At 36.8% G+C, this 14,342-nt stretch overlaps 1 protein-coding gene and 1 long non-coding RNA gene across 2 annotated transcripts in view; one reads left to right on the top strand and one right to left on the bottom strand.

The window, feature by feature from the left end:
• VRK1 (VRK serine/threonine kinase 1) overlaps positions 1–14,342 on the top strand; it is a 99,917-nt gene that overhangs the window by 26,686 nt on the left and 58,889 nt on the right. The window lies entirely within an intron of this gene.
• LOC106552934 (uncharacterized) overlaps positions 6,121–14,342 on the bottom strand; it is a 14,460-nt gene continuing 6,238 nt past the window's right edge. Inside the window, exons 2-4 of the long non-coding RNA XR_015698361.1 lie at positions 13,686–13,811; positions 7,321–7,452; positions 6,121–6,206 (exon numbers count right to left, since the gene is read on the bottom strand). This is a non-coding gene — a long non-coding RNA (uncharacterized LOC106552934). The remainder of the gene's footprint in view (positions 6,207–7,320; positions 7,453–13,685; positions 13,812–14,342) is intronic.

A 14,342-nucleotide genomic window follows, 5' to 3' on the forward strand; every position in this document is an offset into this window, starting at 1 on the left:
GTTGAGCCAACGCGATTCGTAGCTCGTCCCTGAGCAGAGGCGACGGCTCCAGCCAAGGTTAAGCATAGGTTGCCCGTCCCTTTGACTGAAGGAGTCCGTGCCTGTGGATCTACTCAGGTTGGCTTGATCGGAGGCGAAACCTGAGGCAGTGGCAACTGCTGCTGCAGTTCTGACAGGTCTTCAAAGTATTTTCTGTTCGCGTTTGCTTGGTTGCGTTGCAACTGGCTTATTGTTTAGTTTTATTCTTATTCCAGGCTCTGCGGAATCGCGATCCCATCCTCGTCGCCAGTGTTGCATATGTTTGAGGGAAAGACGCAGGAGCCATGGAATCAGAGAGTAGATGTTTATTGCGAGATGACAGCGATTCAAAACGTCCCTGCAACTGTCTGATATGTATACTCGAGCCCAAAGCAACTGTCAAATGACCAGCCAATCAGAGAGCTGGTAACAGGGAACATTTGCATATATAACAGTGGTGAGGGTCCGAATCTCCACGGGGAGCTCGTTCCAGAGGGCCGGAGCAGCCACAGAGAAGGCCCTCCTCCGGGTGGTCGCCAGTCGGCATTGGCCAGTGGATGGAATTTGGAGGAGGCCTAATCTGTGGGATCTAATCGGTCTATTGGAGGTAATTGGCAGTAGGCGGTCTCTCAAGTACCCAGGTCCAATACCATGAAGGGCTTTATAAGTGATGACTAGCGCCTTGAAGCGTATCCAAAGACCAATAGGCAGCCAGTGCAGCTCGCGGAGGATAGGTGTAACATGGGTGTACCGAGGCGCACCCACAATCGCTCGCGCGGCTGCATTCTGGACAATGGCTATAGGAATTGTTCATTTAGTTTAGCAGTCTCCAAGATTTCAGCAAACACATAGAAAACTATTGGTAGGATTCTGACAAGTGCCTTAACAGTTTTTGAAGCCATTTGGAAGATGAACTTCAATTAAAACTTTGATCAATACAGAGCATCCTTCAAAGCTTCATACAGCCCTAACAGATAAAGTCAACCTATCTCCTGGACAGCAGTCCTGCAAGTACAAATGGATGTTTGGATATTAGTCCTTTTCCTTCAATGACTCTGGCAGATGAATTTCTAGACAAGACTGCATTTGAGTTGAATTTGGGGAGATTGTAAATTTTTGTTAACTTTAATGTGCTTAATTTAGGGCTGACACTTACATTAGTATTTTCATATTTCCTGTATAAAAAATTCTTTTCAAAAATGATAACCAGAGATATCTTTGAGGATTGCATGCAGTGCTGTGATTACAGGCAGCCAACAAATGGCTTAGGTGATACTGTCCATGCTAAGAAGTACTGAATCTGAATTATAGCAATTTTTAATAAGTACAGCCATTTATTAAAAAAAACAGCATATATACAACCGCAAAAATTCTTGTACTTTTATTCATTTCTGACAATGCACTTTTTCTTTGAAGTCTGTCCCTTCCTCTGTTGTCCCAGTCCAGGTCTTATGTACCTGTCTTCCAAGATGGAAGAAATAGCACTCTCTGTGTTATTCATTACAATAGTTGACCTTACTCCCTCCCCTATTTAAATAGCACGTAAGAGAATTCCTGTAAGAACATGATAAGAAGATAATTAATGAAGAAATTAATACTGTTGAACAGAATGTCACAACAATGGGAAATAATAAAACTAAGCCCCTTTTGGCCCACTATAGCCGCCATAAAAATTATGGAGGGGAAACATTAGAATTATTTGAAGTGCACAAATCTTGTACATGTATTTTATGATACATAAATAAAACCTGACAATATTTGCCGATTCTTCATCAAAACAGTAACAATCAAATCCATGGTACATGCAGTTCTATCTCTTCTCCACTTATATATCTAGGTTTCTGAGATAAATTTAACATGATTGTTTCTGACAGAACAATGCCCCACTCATTCTCCCTAATGGTAAATCTGGCCCAGCCTCACCAAAGAATTATTGAAGAAACTACAAAATCCACTTTTGCTGGCTGATCTCTTTAACTAAACAAATTTTTCATATATGGCAGACATAAATTGTTTTAGCAGAGCTACAACAAAAGGGAAAAATAGCAACATGCATAAATGCAAGAAGAAGGAAAAACCTTGAAGTAAAATAAGTTTGTATATCTCTAAAAAAATAACTCATCTTTTAAGCAAAATGTTGAATTTTGATCACAAAGAACCAGTGGTGGGATTCAAATAATTTAGCAATCAGTTCTCTGCCCTAATGACCAGCTGGATAGGTGGGGCTTGGTGATCATGTGACTGGGTAGGTGTGGCCAACTCAATGTCACTCAGGTCGATGGGTGCTTCGCCTTAGCTGTTACAATGTAATAAGGGTTAACCAGAGAGGCAGTTTCTGTAAGCAGGGCAATAAAGATTAGGCCAGAAACAACACCAGAATGTTTCCTTCCTGCCTTCTTAACAGGATTAGCCCTGTAAAATGGAAAAAACAAAATGAGATTTCTTCCATCAACCGGTTCTCCAAACTGCTTAGAAAGTTAACAACCGGTTCTCCTGGATAGGTGCGAACTGGCTGAATCCCACTACTGCATAGAACCATTATTATCCAGTCTTTCCATTACACCAAGGGTGTCGGTGCTTAGATCTGGCTCACGGGGCTGCCCTGGAAACAGTGAAGGGCCGGCCTGTGGTGTTTCTGCCAGCAAAAATGAAGCTCTGTTTTCACTGGCAGAGGGTTGCAGGAGGCCATTGCAGGTGAAAGCAGAGCTCGGAAGCCCATTTGTGCCCCCCGACACAAGTGACATTGAGCTGGCCATGCCCACCCTGGCCACACCCACGCTGGCAGTGGTGGGTTTCAAAAAAATTTGGAACCTCTTCTGTAGGTGTGGCCTGCTTTCCGGGTCCACTGGTGGAACCTCTTCTAACTGGTTCGGTAAATTTGACGAACCGGTTCTACCGAACAGGTGCGAACTGGTAGGAACCCACCTCTGCACCCTGGCCCCCTGAGGTCAATAAAATCGAGTTTTATACCCCTTAATTACCCCGATGAACAGCCATTTCAAAGGCTAGAGTTCAGACACTTACTTGGTCAGTCCAAGTTTGAAGCTACATATTTTAAAAGTGTACCTTTAAAAATGTGCCGTTGAAAACGGACAATGGAAAAGTGACAAACAGCTATCTACATATATCATAATAAACTAGGCAGATTTAAGTTTGTGCTACCTAAAATTTGGTCCTTCCATGGGAAATAAATAAAAGGGTCAACATTTGTCTGTGAACTGATACATTTTCTCAGGACCTGTACTTATCTCAAGAAATTACTGTAGCTTTATGTCAATGAAAAAAATAATGATTTCTGTTCATAAACATAGATTTACTTAATAAGGAGGTATTAGAGCTGCACGGTCAGTTGAATCTGTCAGGTCAAATTAGCTTCTACCAAGCTCATTATCTATAACCAAGTTCTCAGAAAACAACGAAGAGAGAGAGAGAGAGATAGAGACAGAGAGAGAGAGACAGAGAGAGAGACAGAGAGAGAGACAGAGAGAGAGACAGAGACAGACAGACAGACAGAAATATATAGAGATAGACGATAGATCTCAGAAATAGGATTTTGATCTGATCAGTTTCAGCTGACCATGCAGTTAAATTCTCTAACTCCTTTTACTTATTTATTAAATACATATTCTATTTATTGTATTTCTGTTTATTTTCAGTTTATAATGTGTATGTGTAGAGAAAAAATTATAAACTGAAAGAATTTAGAGAATTATAGAAAAAAAATTGCTACTGTATTGTAAATTTAGAAAATCACTTGAGTTTTCCATGTCTACTATGGAATATTACCACATTGGCATCATTTCTCCTTTGCCTGTCAACTTATAGTTTGGATATTTGTTATATAATGTCTTTTTTCATTATTATTTTGGATGAAATAGCACAGATTGTGCTCAATTATGCTTCATTAAGCTGGTATACTTTGATGATAGCAATGTTTTTTTTAAATTTTATTTATTCATTAAATTTGTTTCTGGCCCATTTGGGAGGGTTGGAGCAGGGAGGAATGATTATTTTAACTACAGAAATGAAAAAAAAAAGGGAATGAAGGGCTAGTGTCCCTGCTTCCTGGGACATGACAACTTTACTACACCAAATTAATGTAACATCTGAGTAAAAATGCAGTAAATGTCACACAAACAAGGAGCTCATCTATGATTGTGAGACAACTCTAGGCATAATGTTCAAATGCAAACTTTTGCCAAACAGCTGAAAACAGAAACTTTTCTTAATACCATGAAGTATAGTAATTACATTATTTAACTGACGTTTCTCTGGTTTTCTCAATCCATGAACAGTATACGTGAGCTATAGACTAAGTACAGAAAGATGTAATAGGTGTTCTTTGTTCTGCTTGAGATATTAATTTGGTTGTTTGGTTATTGTTTCAATTTAATTTCACTGCTGAAGGATGGGCAATACATAACTTGGCTATTATAATATCTCTGTTATTTCTGTGGACATTTCCCCCCCACAATTTCTTGCTTGATGATGATTACAGGAGCTTCTGGGAATAGAATTCTACTTTGAACTGAAATTTTCACAAAGAAAAAAAATATAGTCATCTTGCCCCAATGCATAACTGATGGAAGAACTTTTATTTTCCCTTGTATATTGTTTACAAGGAATTTATCTCAGTCTGTACAAGATAGTGTAAAATGATGGCAGTTTACTATTAATCACTTCTGTTGATAGGGACTGGAATTACACTAAGATCTCTACACTTCTCAATGAAATGACTAAGGGAAGCCTGGGTTAAAACTGTGCATCTAGAAAAAGACTTTTAAACAGAGTAGAGCAGAGCAGAGCAGAACAGAACAGAATAGAATAAGGATTCCTTATTGGCCAAGTGTGATTGGACACACAAGGAATTTGTGTGGTGCATAACCTCTCAGTGTATAAACAAGCAACAAAATCATGATCATAATCACAAAATACAATCATTATAAAGCATAAGATACAACATTCAGTGATAGTCATCAATCAACATATATCATAATAGGATACTAATAAAAGCAATCAATATGTAAAATCATAAGATACAAACGTTATAGTCATAAGCTAAGGAAATAGATAAGAGGAAAAACGAGTAGGATAATAGTAATAAAAATAATAAAGTTGTGTGGAATAAGGATTGGTTTCTTATCATCACTGCAATGAAGCTTAGCTGACAATTCTTTACAGCATTATAGTTGGAATATTACCATACATTTCATTCCCCAAAGAGTTTTAACCCATTTAGCAATCATCTTCATTGACTTTGACCCTCTAATAGTGAGAATATCATAAACCAACCAATGTCATCTCCAACTGACCAATCAAAGACTGGAATCCAACCAGTGACCTGGCGCCTCTTTACATTTTTAATTTCATGTTGTGTGGCTTTATCTCAGGATCTCAGAAAACTGGAGTTGTGCTGAAAAGGGACTATGAATTTAGGTATATTATGCCTATTACTTTCTGATGGTCAATTAAATTCATAACTATATTTTAAAAGCAGTCATGATTTGGTTTTGTTTGTTCTTGATAACCCCTGATGACTCCAGTCACTTGAAAAGCAATCAGAATGGATGAAATCCTTTTATCTCAAGTGGCTGATGAGTCTAATCTGCAAGGCTAAGATTGTCTTTGACTGATGGAATGGCCTAGCCCAGCCCAGCCTGCACCTCAAGAATGAAGTCTTTAAAAGGCACAAGAAGCCCATGGACCTTTACAGATCCAAGATTGACTGCATTCAGCCAGGGTAAATAAACTTGGCTTTTGAGGTGAAGGGCCAAGATATATATTTTTAATTACTGGACTGTGTGCACATTATAAAACCATTACAGAACAAAAGCATATAGCATTCCAAATTAGAAAAAGGCAGTTGATACAAAGCTGTAATAAAATAAATAATACATTAACTAGCTTCATTGTTCTATGTTCATAGACACTAATAGAACCATATACATCAGAGGCCATAAAATGCATGCATTAGCAAAGAGAGTGTGCTGGTTAAAGAGGCCTTGCCTTGTTTTTTCCTGGATCATGACGGTCAATTAGCATGAAGGCATGAGGCTATATTTGCTATTTTAATTCTTGTTGACCGTGGAAGAGAAATACAAACCTCAGAGATCAGGATGCGGGTGGGGGGGAGGAGGGAATCCTGAACATTTCTCATGAAGACGTTTAATGTGCAGCCACCAGCACAACTGTCATTGAATAAAGAAAAAGAACTGTAAGTGATTTTTTAGGTTAGAGACTGAACATGATACCTCATCAGCCATACCATCTACTCAGTGTGATTCAGTAGAGCTTGTTTGAATGGTTAGAAGTACAATAATACAATACAATACAATAGCAGAGTTGGAAGGGACCTTGGAGATCTTTTAGTCCAACCCCCTGCCTAGGCAGGAAACCCTATACCATTTCAGACAAATGGCTATCCAATGTCTTCTTAAAGACTTCCAGTGTTGGGGCATTCACAATTTTTGGAGGCAAGCTGTTCCACTGATTAATTGTTCTAACTGTCAGGAAATTTCTCCTCAGTTCTAAGTTGCCTCTCTCCTTGATTAGTTTCCACCCATTGCTTCTTGTCCTACCCTCAGGTGCCTTGGACAATAGTTTGACTCCCTCTTCTTTGTGGCAACCCCTGAGATATTGGAACACTGCTATCATATCTCCCCTAGTCTTTATTTCTATTAAACTAGACATACCCAGTTCCTGCAACTGTTCTTCATATGTTTTAGTTTCCAGTCCCCTAATCATCTTTGTTGCTCTTCTTTACACTCTTTCTAGAGTCTCCACATCTTTTCTACATCATGGTGACTAAAACTGAATGCAATATTCCAAGTGTGGCCTTACCAAGGCATTATAAAGTGGTATTAACACTTCACATGATCTTGATTCTATCCCTCTGTTTATGCAGCCTAGAACTGTGTTGGCTTTTTTGGCAACTGCTGCACACTGCTGGCTCATATTTAAATGGTTGTCCACTAGGACTCCAATATCTCTTTCACAGTTACTACTGTTGAGCAAGGTACCACCTATACTGTACCTGTGCATTTCGTTTTTGTTGCCTAAATGTAGAACCTTAGTCTTTTCACCATTGAATTTCGTTTTATTAGATAGTGCCCAATGTTCAAATTTGTCAAGATCCTTCTGTATCTTTAGCCTATCTTCTGGAGTGTTGGCTATTTCTGCCAGCTTGGTGTCATCTGCAAATTCGATGCGTTCCTATTTATTCCCTCATCCAAATCATTGATGAAGATGTTGAAGAGTACTGGGCCCAAAACAGAGCCATGGGGTGCTCCACTGCATACTTACCTCCATGAAGATGCAGTTCCATTGAGGACTACACTTTGAGTGCGGTTGGTCAGCCAGTTACAAATCAAAGACTCCGTGTGGTCAATTTGCTCAATATTTGATGGGAAAACCATTCTGGTAATCCAATGCTGTCTAGAATGAAGAGGCCACCAAATAAAAAAAGACAAAGAAAGAATCTCACCACCTTGAAGGTGCAAATCCTAATAAGCTACAGCTTCATGTTGTTTGAAATGACACCTCCTGGAGAGCAGTATTGTGGGTCTTTTTTTTAAAAAAAAACTACCAATATTCAAACTAATCCAGACTTAATGGATACAATCCACAGAAATTGAGAGAATTTATTGGGTTTCTGTGACTTGGGGGATACAACTTATAAAAGTAAAGCACAGAAATAAAAATAAAAGGAGTTAAAGACTCACATAGAAATTAATCTTAATAATAAACTTGTTTTCTAAAATTACATATACATACTGAGGGTTTTTAATTTTTTTAAATTTTTTTAAAAAAACCCTTGATATGAATATTTCAAAAGAATGATAAGCGCATGAGAAAAAATTCATATAGGTAAATTTTTCAATTTGATACTTATCACCAACTGAAATATTTCAGAAATATTTTTGCCATGTATGATCAATCAAACAAATAAATATGGCTGTTGTTTTTTTCCTATATTTTTGTTCTAGAAGCTCCATGCTATAAATACAATCTTAGCATCATCTGAAAAGATGTGTTATGATGCACCTAAGCTTCCATGAAGCTTTATTGACATATTAAGGTAAACCAAAAAGAATTTAGGTTCTTGACGGCTACCATAAATGATCAACCTTTGGAACATAATGTAAAAGTCAAGATCTGCTGTATCCAAGTAACCATTTTTTGTGCTTGTGTACAGAAGGTATATGCGAAACTCAACTCATCTCCATCAAGGACAATTCATTTTCTAACAATCCTCAGTTTGACATTAATTTTCCCTCCTCTTTATCAAATTGCAACTGTGCTAAACTAATTAGTTTTCAATCGTCCTAGATGTTCCCCTCACCCGTGCTCTGGTTTCATTTAGTTTATTGTGAATTTGTATGCATGAAACATAATTAAAGTGTTTTGTTAATGCGGGTGACCCTAAATGGACAAATTCAAATTGGAAGGGAAGAGACACAGTGAGAAAAAAACCAACTCTATAAATTTAGGAAATGGGCTAATAAACTAGAAATATATCATTTTTGTCTACACCTGGCATAACAATGGGGAATAATACTTAACTGCTATTATTTCTTGCAGAGTTTGAAATGTGGGGAAAACCCTAAGTAGCTTAAAAAATCAAGTAATAAACAAATACATGCAGAACCTTTTAAAGAAGTGTTATCAGCATGCAACATAGGAAATGGAAGAAGCATCATTTTGCTGCATAATATTGATAGGTGTATGCCTGAGTTTTCAAACGGCTGTATGTATGTATGTATGTATGTATGTATGTATGTATGTATGTATGTATGTATATATATGTATATATGTATATATGTGGTTTTTTTAAATTTGTGCTGATAAATAAATAAAGGGAGACTAGTATAGATCTATTTCAAGCTATTTAGCTCTCATCAGCTAGCCATACCCTTACTGGGATTTGAACCTGGGCTATATTGCATACTAGGCATACTAGGCAGAGATCTTAGCCATTAGGCCACAGGCTCTTATCCGTTATCAGTGAAGCCAGGGTGAAAGGTATCTATTAGATTTTTACAACCCCTGGTAAGCCCCAATCATGGGAGGAAGCTAACTGCTTCCATCATCTGTCATTCGGCTCGTCACAAGAGTCCATCAAGACAGAAACCCAACATTTTTACTGTTGCCTTTGTTATCTAAAAATCTAATATATATACATACATACATACATACATACATACATACATACACACACACACACACACACACATATACATATATACATACATACATATATACATATACATATACATACACACACACACGTATGTATGTATGTATGTATGTATGTATGTATGTATAAGTCAATTTTAACCCAGGATTACAATCTTCTTACTCTTCTCCCTACTGCTAACTGTTCTAAACTTCGTTGCAACTAAAATAAAGTGTACAACTACCCCAGTAGGAGGAGAACCTTTCTGCATTAAAATAATAACCACTATCATTGGAATGATCTTGGATGGTTGCACTACTATCTTCTGCAGATTTTATCACCAATCAAGTAAGAATCAGAAATTTTCCACAAGGTTTATAAATCTGTATACAATATTAATCTATTGGACATTTAGTGCTATGCTGAAGATGACTCATATTTTATAAACTGGGATCGTAAATTACAAAGAATGCATTGAATTCCCTTTCTCCATTACATCTAATAAATCTATATCCAAATAGGCATTGCCTGTTCCATCAATAGAGCTGAAGAAGCTTCTTGAATGAGAAGCAAAACATCTACAAAAAAAAAAAAAACACCAAAAAAGGCCAGTTGCCTCTTGAAAAAAAGCACCTTTGTGTAGCTCATCAATAATATGCACAGAGCAAATGGAACTGTCCTTTGTAATTCTACTAGGGAAAAAACACACATATTTTTACTGTTTTTCTTGACCTTGCCAGAGGTGGAAGAATGTGAATGATCATTGCAGTGACATCTGATACATAATACAAGAAATTATATTTTAAAATGGTGTGGAAAACTCAGCAACGGGTCATATTTTATTGAGAGCACTATTTTATGTACTATGGTATTGCCCAGAGGTGGGTTCCTATAGGTTCAGCCTGGTTCGGCCGAGTAACTCGGCCTGCCAGGCCCCAAACTAGTTCTATTGTTGTTGGCACCATCTTGATTTTTAGTTCTGTGCATGCGCAGAACAATCTTCATTGCAAAAATGTAATTTCCCCCTTTTCTAATGTCCGCATGTGCAGACTTTTTTAGGTGCAAATGTGCACACATTTTTGCAAAAAAAAAATTGTGCAAAAAGTTTTGCACACCAAACCAGCAGTAATGCCAGTAGCAACCCACCCCGGGTATTGTCCCATTCTGGAACCAAGTGAAGGATCACAGAGGGAACACAAGTAGCTCAAGGCAGAAGTTTTGAAATAAAGAGAGCTGAAGATAAAAGAAAGGTCAGAGGCCTCCGGAGAGGACAACTATAAGAAAGAGGAAGCTATAAGCTCATAGGTGAAGAACATGCATATGGAGAATGGTTGCAGGAATTGGATATGGCCTGTCTAGAGAGAAGAAGGACTAGGGAAGACATGATAGCAATATTCCAGTATTTGTTGCCTCAAAGAAGAGGGGGTCAACTTATTTTCTAAAACACCACGGGACAGTACAAGAAACAATGGATACAAACTAATAAAGAAGAGAAGCAACCTGGAATTAAGGAGAAACTTCCTGATAGCAAGGACAATTAACCAGTGGAACAGCTTGCCTTCAAAAGCTATAGATGCTTCATCACTGGAGGTTATAAAGAAAAGACTTGGCAGCCAACTTTCTGAAATGATATAGGGTCTCCTGCTTGAGCAGGGGGTTGGACTAGAAGACCTCCAAGGTTTCTTCCAGCTCTATTCTGATTGAAAGCTGCTGTTGCAATCCCTGTAGATTCTTCCAAACATGATTGATAAACATCAATGGCCTGGCTTGCCGTCATTTTGAGGCAGGAAATATCCCATTCTTTACCCTACCCACAGCAGTTTTTGCCTCATCAATCAATCTATGTTCATTACAATCCTACAGTCATTACAAGATTATCTATCTATACCCCAGATTAGAGAACTACCAGCTCCTTAGCTTTCAAGTCTGAAGACTGAAAAGTTAGATGATGTGACTTTTTTAGTAATCCAATTAGCTCCTCCAAGGGAGGTGGAGCTGACCTCATAATGTCTCACTATAAAAGATTGTGGAAATTGTTAAGAGAGTTCAGCTGCAGTTATTCCCAGATTGCAATAGCTCTACATTTACTGAGTGGAAGCCACAATACATTAGTGGCTGGATACTTAAGAGATATGCCATAGTAAGAAAGCCTAGAGCTGGTTCTGGGTGTAGCTTGGAGATCTACTTATTCATATTTTTTCCCCAAATAAATACATGAATAGATTCTCACAAATTTATTTATAAATGGTGACTGATTGATTCCTTTTTGCACATATACTCACAATCATCATCATCATCATCACCACCATCATATGTTTTCCTTGTGAGAGTAGAAAAGGACAACAGCAGGAATTCTGAACTCTGGTTTTTAATTGCATTCCATGATGAAATATAGAATTTCCTCCTTTGCAGGAGGAAGAGATTGTCAGGGTGAAAGGAAGGAACGGATGAAGAACTGCAAGTACTATCAGAGATCTAATTCCAGAAAAAGCTACACATATCTAAAGATGTACGAGAACAATAGCCAATATGTCAATCCAGAAAGCAAAGTCAACCAATTCATATGTTAGATGAGGGTCAGAGCCAAGAGACCATACATTAATGTGCAGTCAGATACTGATTTTTCTCATGTACTCTTCCCCCCCCTCCCCGGGGAATTTTTCAGGGAAGAAAATACCTAGCATATTTAATTTGGCTGTAGTTTACAGTTTCTTTACTAAGAAAATTGTATAGATCAGTTTATCACATTTGATCTGGCAGATATTACTTAGGTCACCATAAATTATTTTTTATAGTTAATAAATACTGCATTATTTGCCACTTCTGTGCAACAAGGAATGTGGTAAGTATGCATTGTTTTGAAGATTTGGATAGGTTTTCTGGAGATGAAAATCCTGTTATGGAAACATCTTCAGAAAATATCTACCTAATGAGATTTAGATATTTAAGTTTCAATGTTCCATGGTGTGAATAAAAATGAAAATGTCCAATGCCTCTAGTATATCATTCCAAGTGTCTACGGAGATGTCAGTCATCCAGGTCATGGTTGTCCCAAAGGTACTTTTTCAAAAGGCAACTGGACTTTCCTTGCTTTTCCTTGAAGACATTTCATTTCTCATCCAAGAAGCTAGTTCAGTTCAGAACTTGGATGAGAACCTTCTTGGATAAGAAGCGAAATGTCTTTAAGAAAAAAACAAAGAAAGTTCAGTTGCCTTTTGAAAAAGCACTTTTGGGATCTCATTCCAAGGAAATCAAATTGTGGATAATTCTGTGCATTCCTGGAATTTTCACCATCTGGAGAACAGAGGCTCTAATGTTAACAATATACTGGAGTGGTTAATTTTGCTTCTGTTTTGTTAAACATTCCCAACAATTCAATCGCTACATTTTCTATTTCTTCTCAGTTAGGAAAAAAATATAAATTGATTCTAATTGGCGATGTGCCATTAAATCAGTATTCCCTCTTTCATACTCAAATAAGGTGCTTTATTCCTTTCTCTTCCTACCATTTCCTTGCATCAAATGTTCTCTCCATGCTTTCTTCTCATGGACTTCCCAAGAGGGTTTTGAAAATGATGGTGTCCAAATGATGGTGAAGTTGTCTCAGAGAAATTTAAAGTAAAGTGGCTAATAGGAAAAAAGTACATCTCCTTTCTAGCTTTTTGCTTCTTGGCTACAGAATCTAGGGATGCTTAAATTGTTAAAATTATTTTGCAGTTTTTTTCAATTTCATTATGTTTCTTTGGGGTCATTTTGCAACAGTTCATGAAAGTTGTTTTCACAAAATTCTATATGCATGTTTATTTTCTCTGTCTAATATATATGTATTTATGTATCCACTTTTGGCAAATGCACAATCATTTGCAAATTGTTCCGAGTGTAATATACTGGCTATATTATTTTTACACAGATAAACATTTTGTGTATTACTGTGTAAATGTTTCATTGCAAAATTATATCACAAAACTATGAACATTGTGGTATAACTATGTTCCAATTCACATTTTCGAGATTGGAAATTGCAAATTTATTTAGGTAGATTTCAAAACATATTCATCTGTGTCAGTCATGCTTCCTAAATTAGCTTTATTCAGGAAAAAAGAAAGAAAATGCCACTACTGCAGTTCTGTTTTATATCTAACATGCATAAAAGGAGACAACATTTTTGAAGTGTATATGAATATATAAAGTACATACAGTACCTATGTATTGCATTTAAAAATAATCTGTTCAGTTTTATGTAACGTAGAACATTACGTGACATTATTTATATAAATTTTATCATCTCCTGACACCAATCCAATTACAAAAAAAGGATAAATATTGTGTTGTTCATTTCTAAAGTATGAGGTGATGGCACAGAAAATAGTTTGGGATTTCTTAGAATTAAAAAAACCTTGTAGGAGTCTTCCTCTATAAATTAACACTTAATTTTACTGCAATTTCCTTTTCAGAAATATTTTTGGGGAAAGGCAACATTTTGCATACTTACGGATCTCATCTGAACTTTTCATGTGCTTTTACATCTATTACATATTTTAATCAGTAGTCCGTGAGAAAATTATATGCATGTTTCAATCTATACAAAAAGGAATCTAGCAGCTTTGCTGAAAATCTCCTGCAAAACAGATAATTTGTGGTTATTTAAAATAGACAAAGAAGCATTCCTTCAGAAGGACTCATCCCATAATCAAAAGCTTCTCTCCTCTTTTTTTCATCTACAACTGATCATGTAAATGAAAGTGAGATTATTTGATAGGGAAAACATGGTATATTACTTTGACATGGTATCTGTCTTTATTTTATTGAGATGGGACAGGGCTGGATAGTAGAAAAAGAAGAGATCCTTTTTTTCTTCCTTTAATCCTCTGTTGGAAACAACAGCAATTAATATCCTTTCAGCAGCAGTTTTATTCTTAAAACAAACAAAGACAATTGAACAAAATGATGAAAAAGAAAATAACACATTCGTTTTTAGCCAGATCAATTTATGGGGGGGGGGACACATTTTATTCTCTAAATAAACACAAAATAATGCCATTTTTCAATCTCCTCCTCATTATTTATTCCTTTTTAATGTTCTTTCTTTCTTTCTTTCTTTTTCTTTCTTTCTTTCTCTTCTCAGGAAAGGGGTTAAAATTAGCAGGCG

The sequence above is a fragment of the Thamnophis sirtalis genome, unplaced genomic scaffold, assembly GCF_051295495.1.
Source record: "Thamnophis sirtalis isolate CommonGarterSnake01/CBP01778 unplaced genomic scaffold, rThaSir2_p1.2 scaffold_1, whole genome shotgun sequence".
Taxonomy (NCBI): domain Eukaryota; kingdom Metazoa; phylum Chordata; class Lepidosauria; order Squamata; family Natricidae; genus Thamnophis; species Thamnophis sirtalis.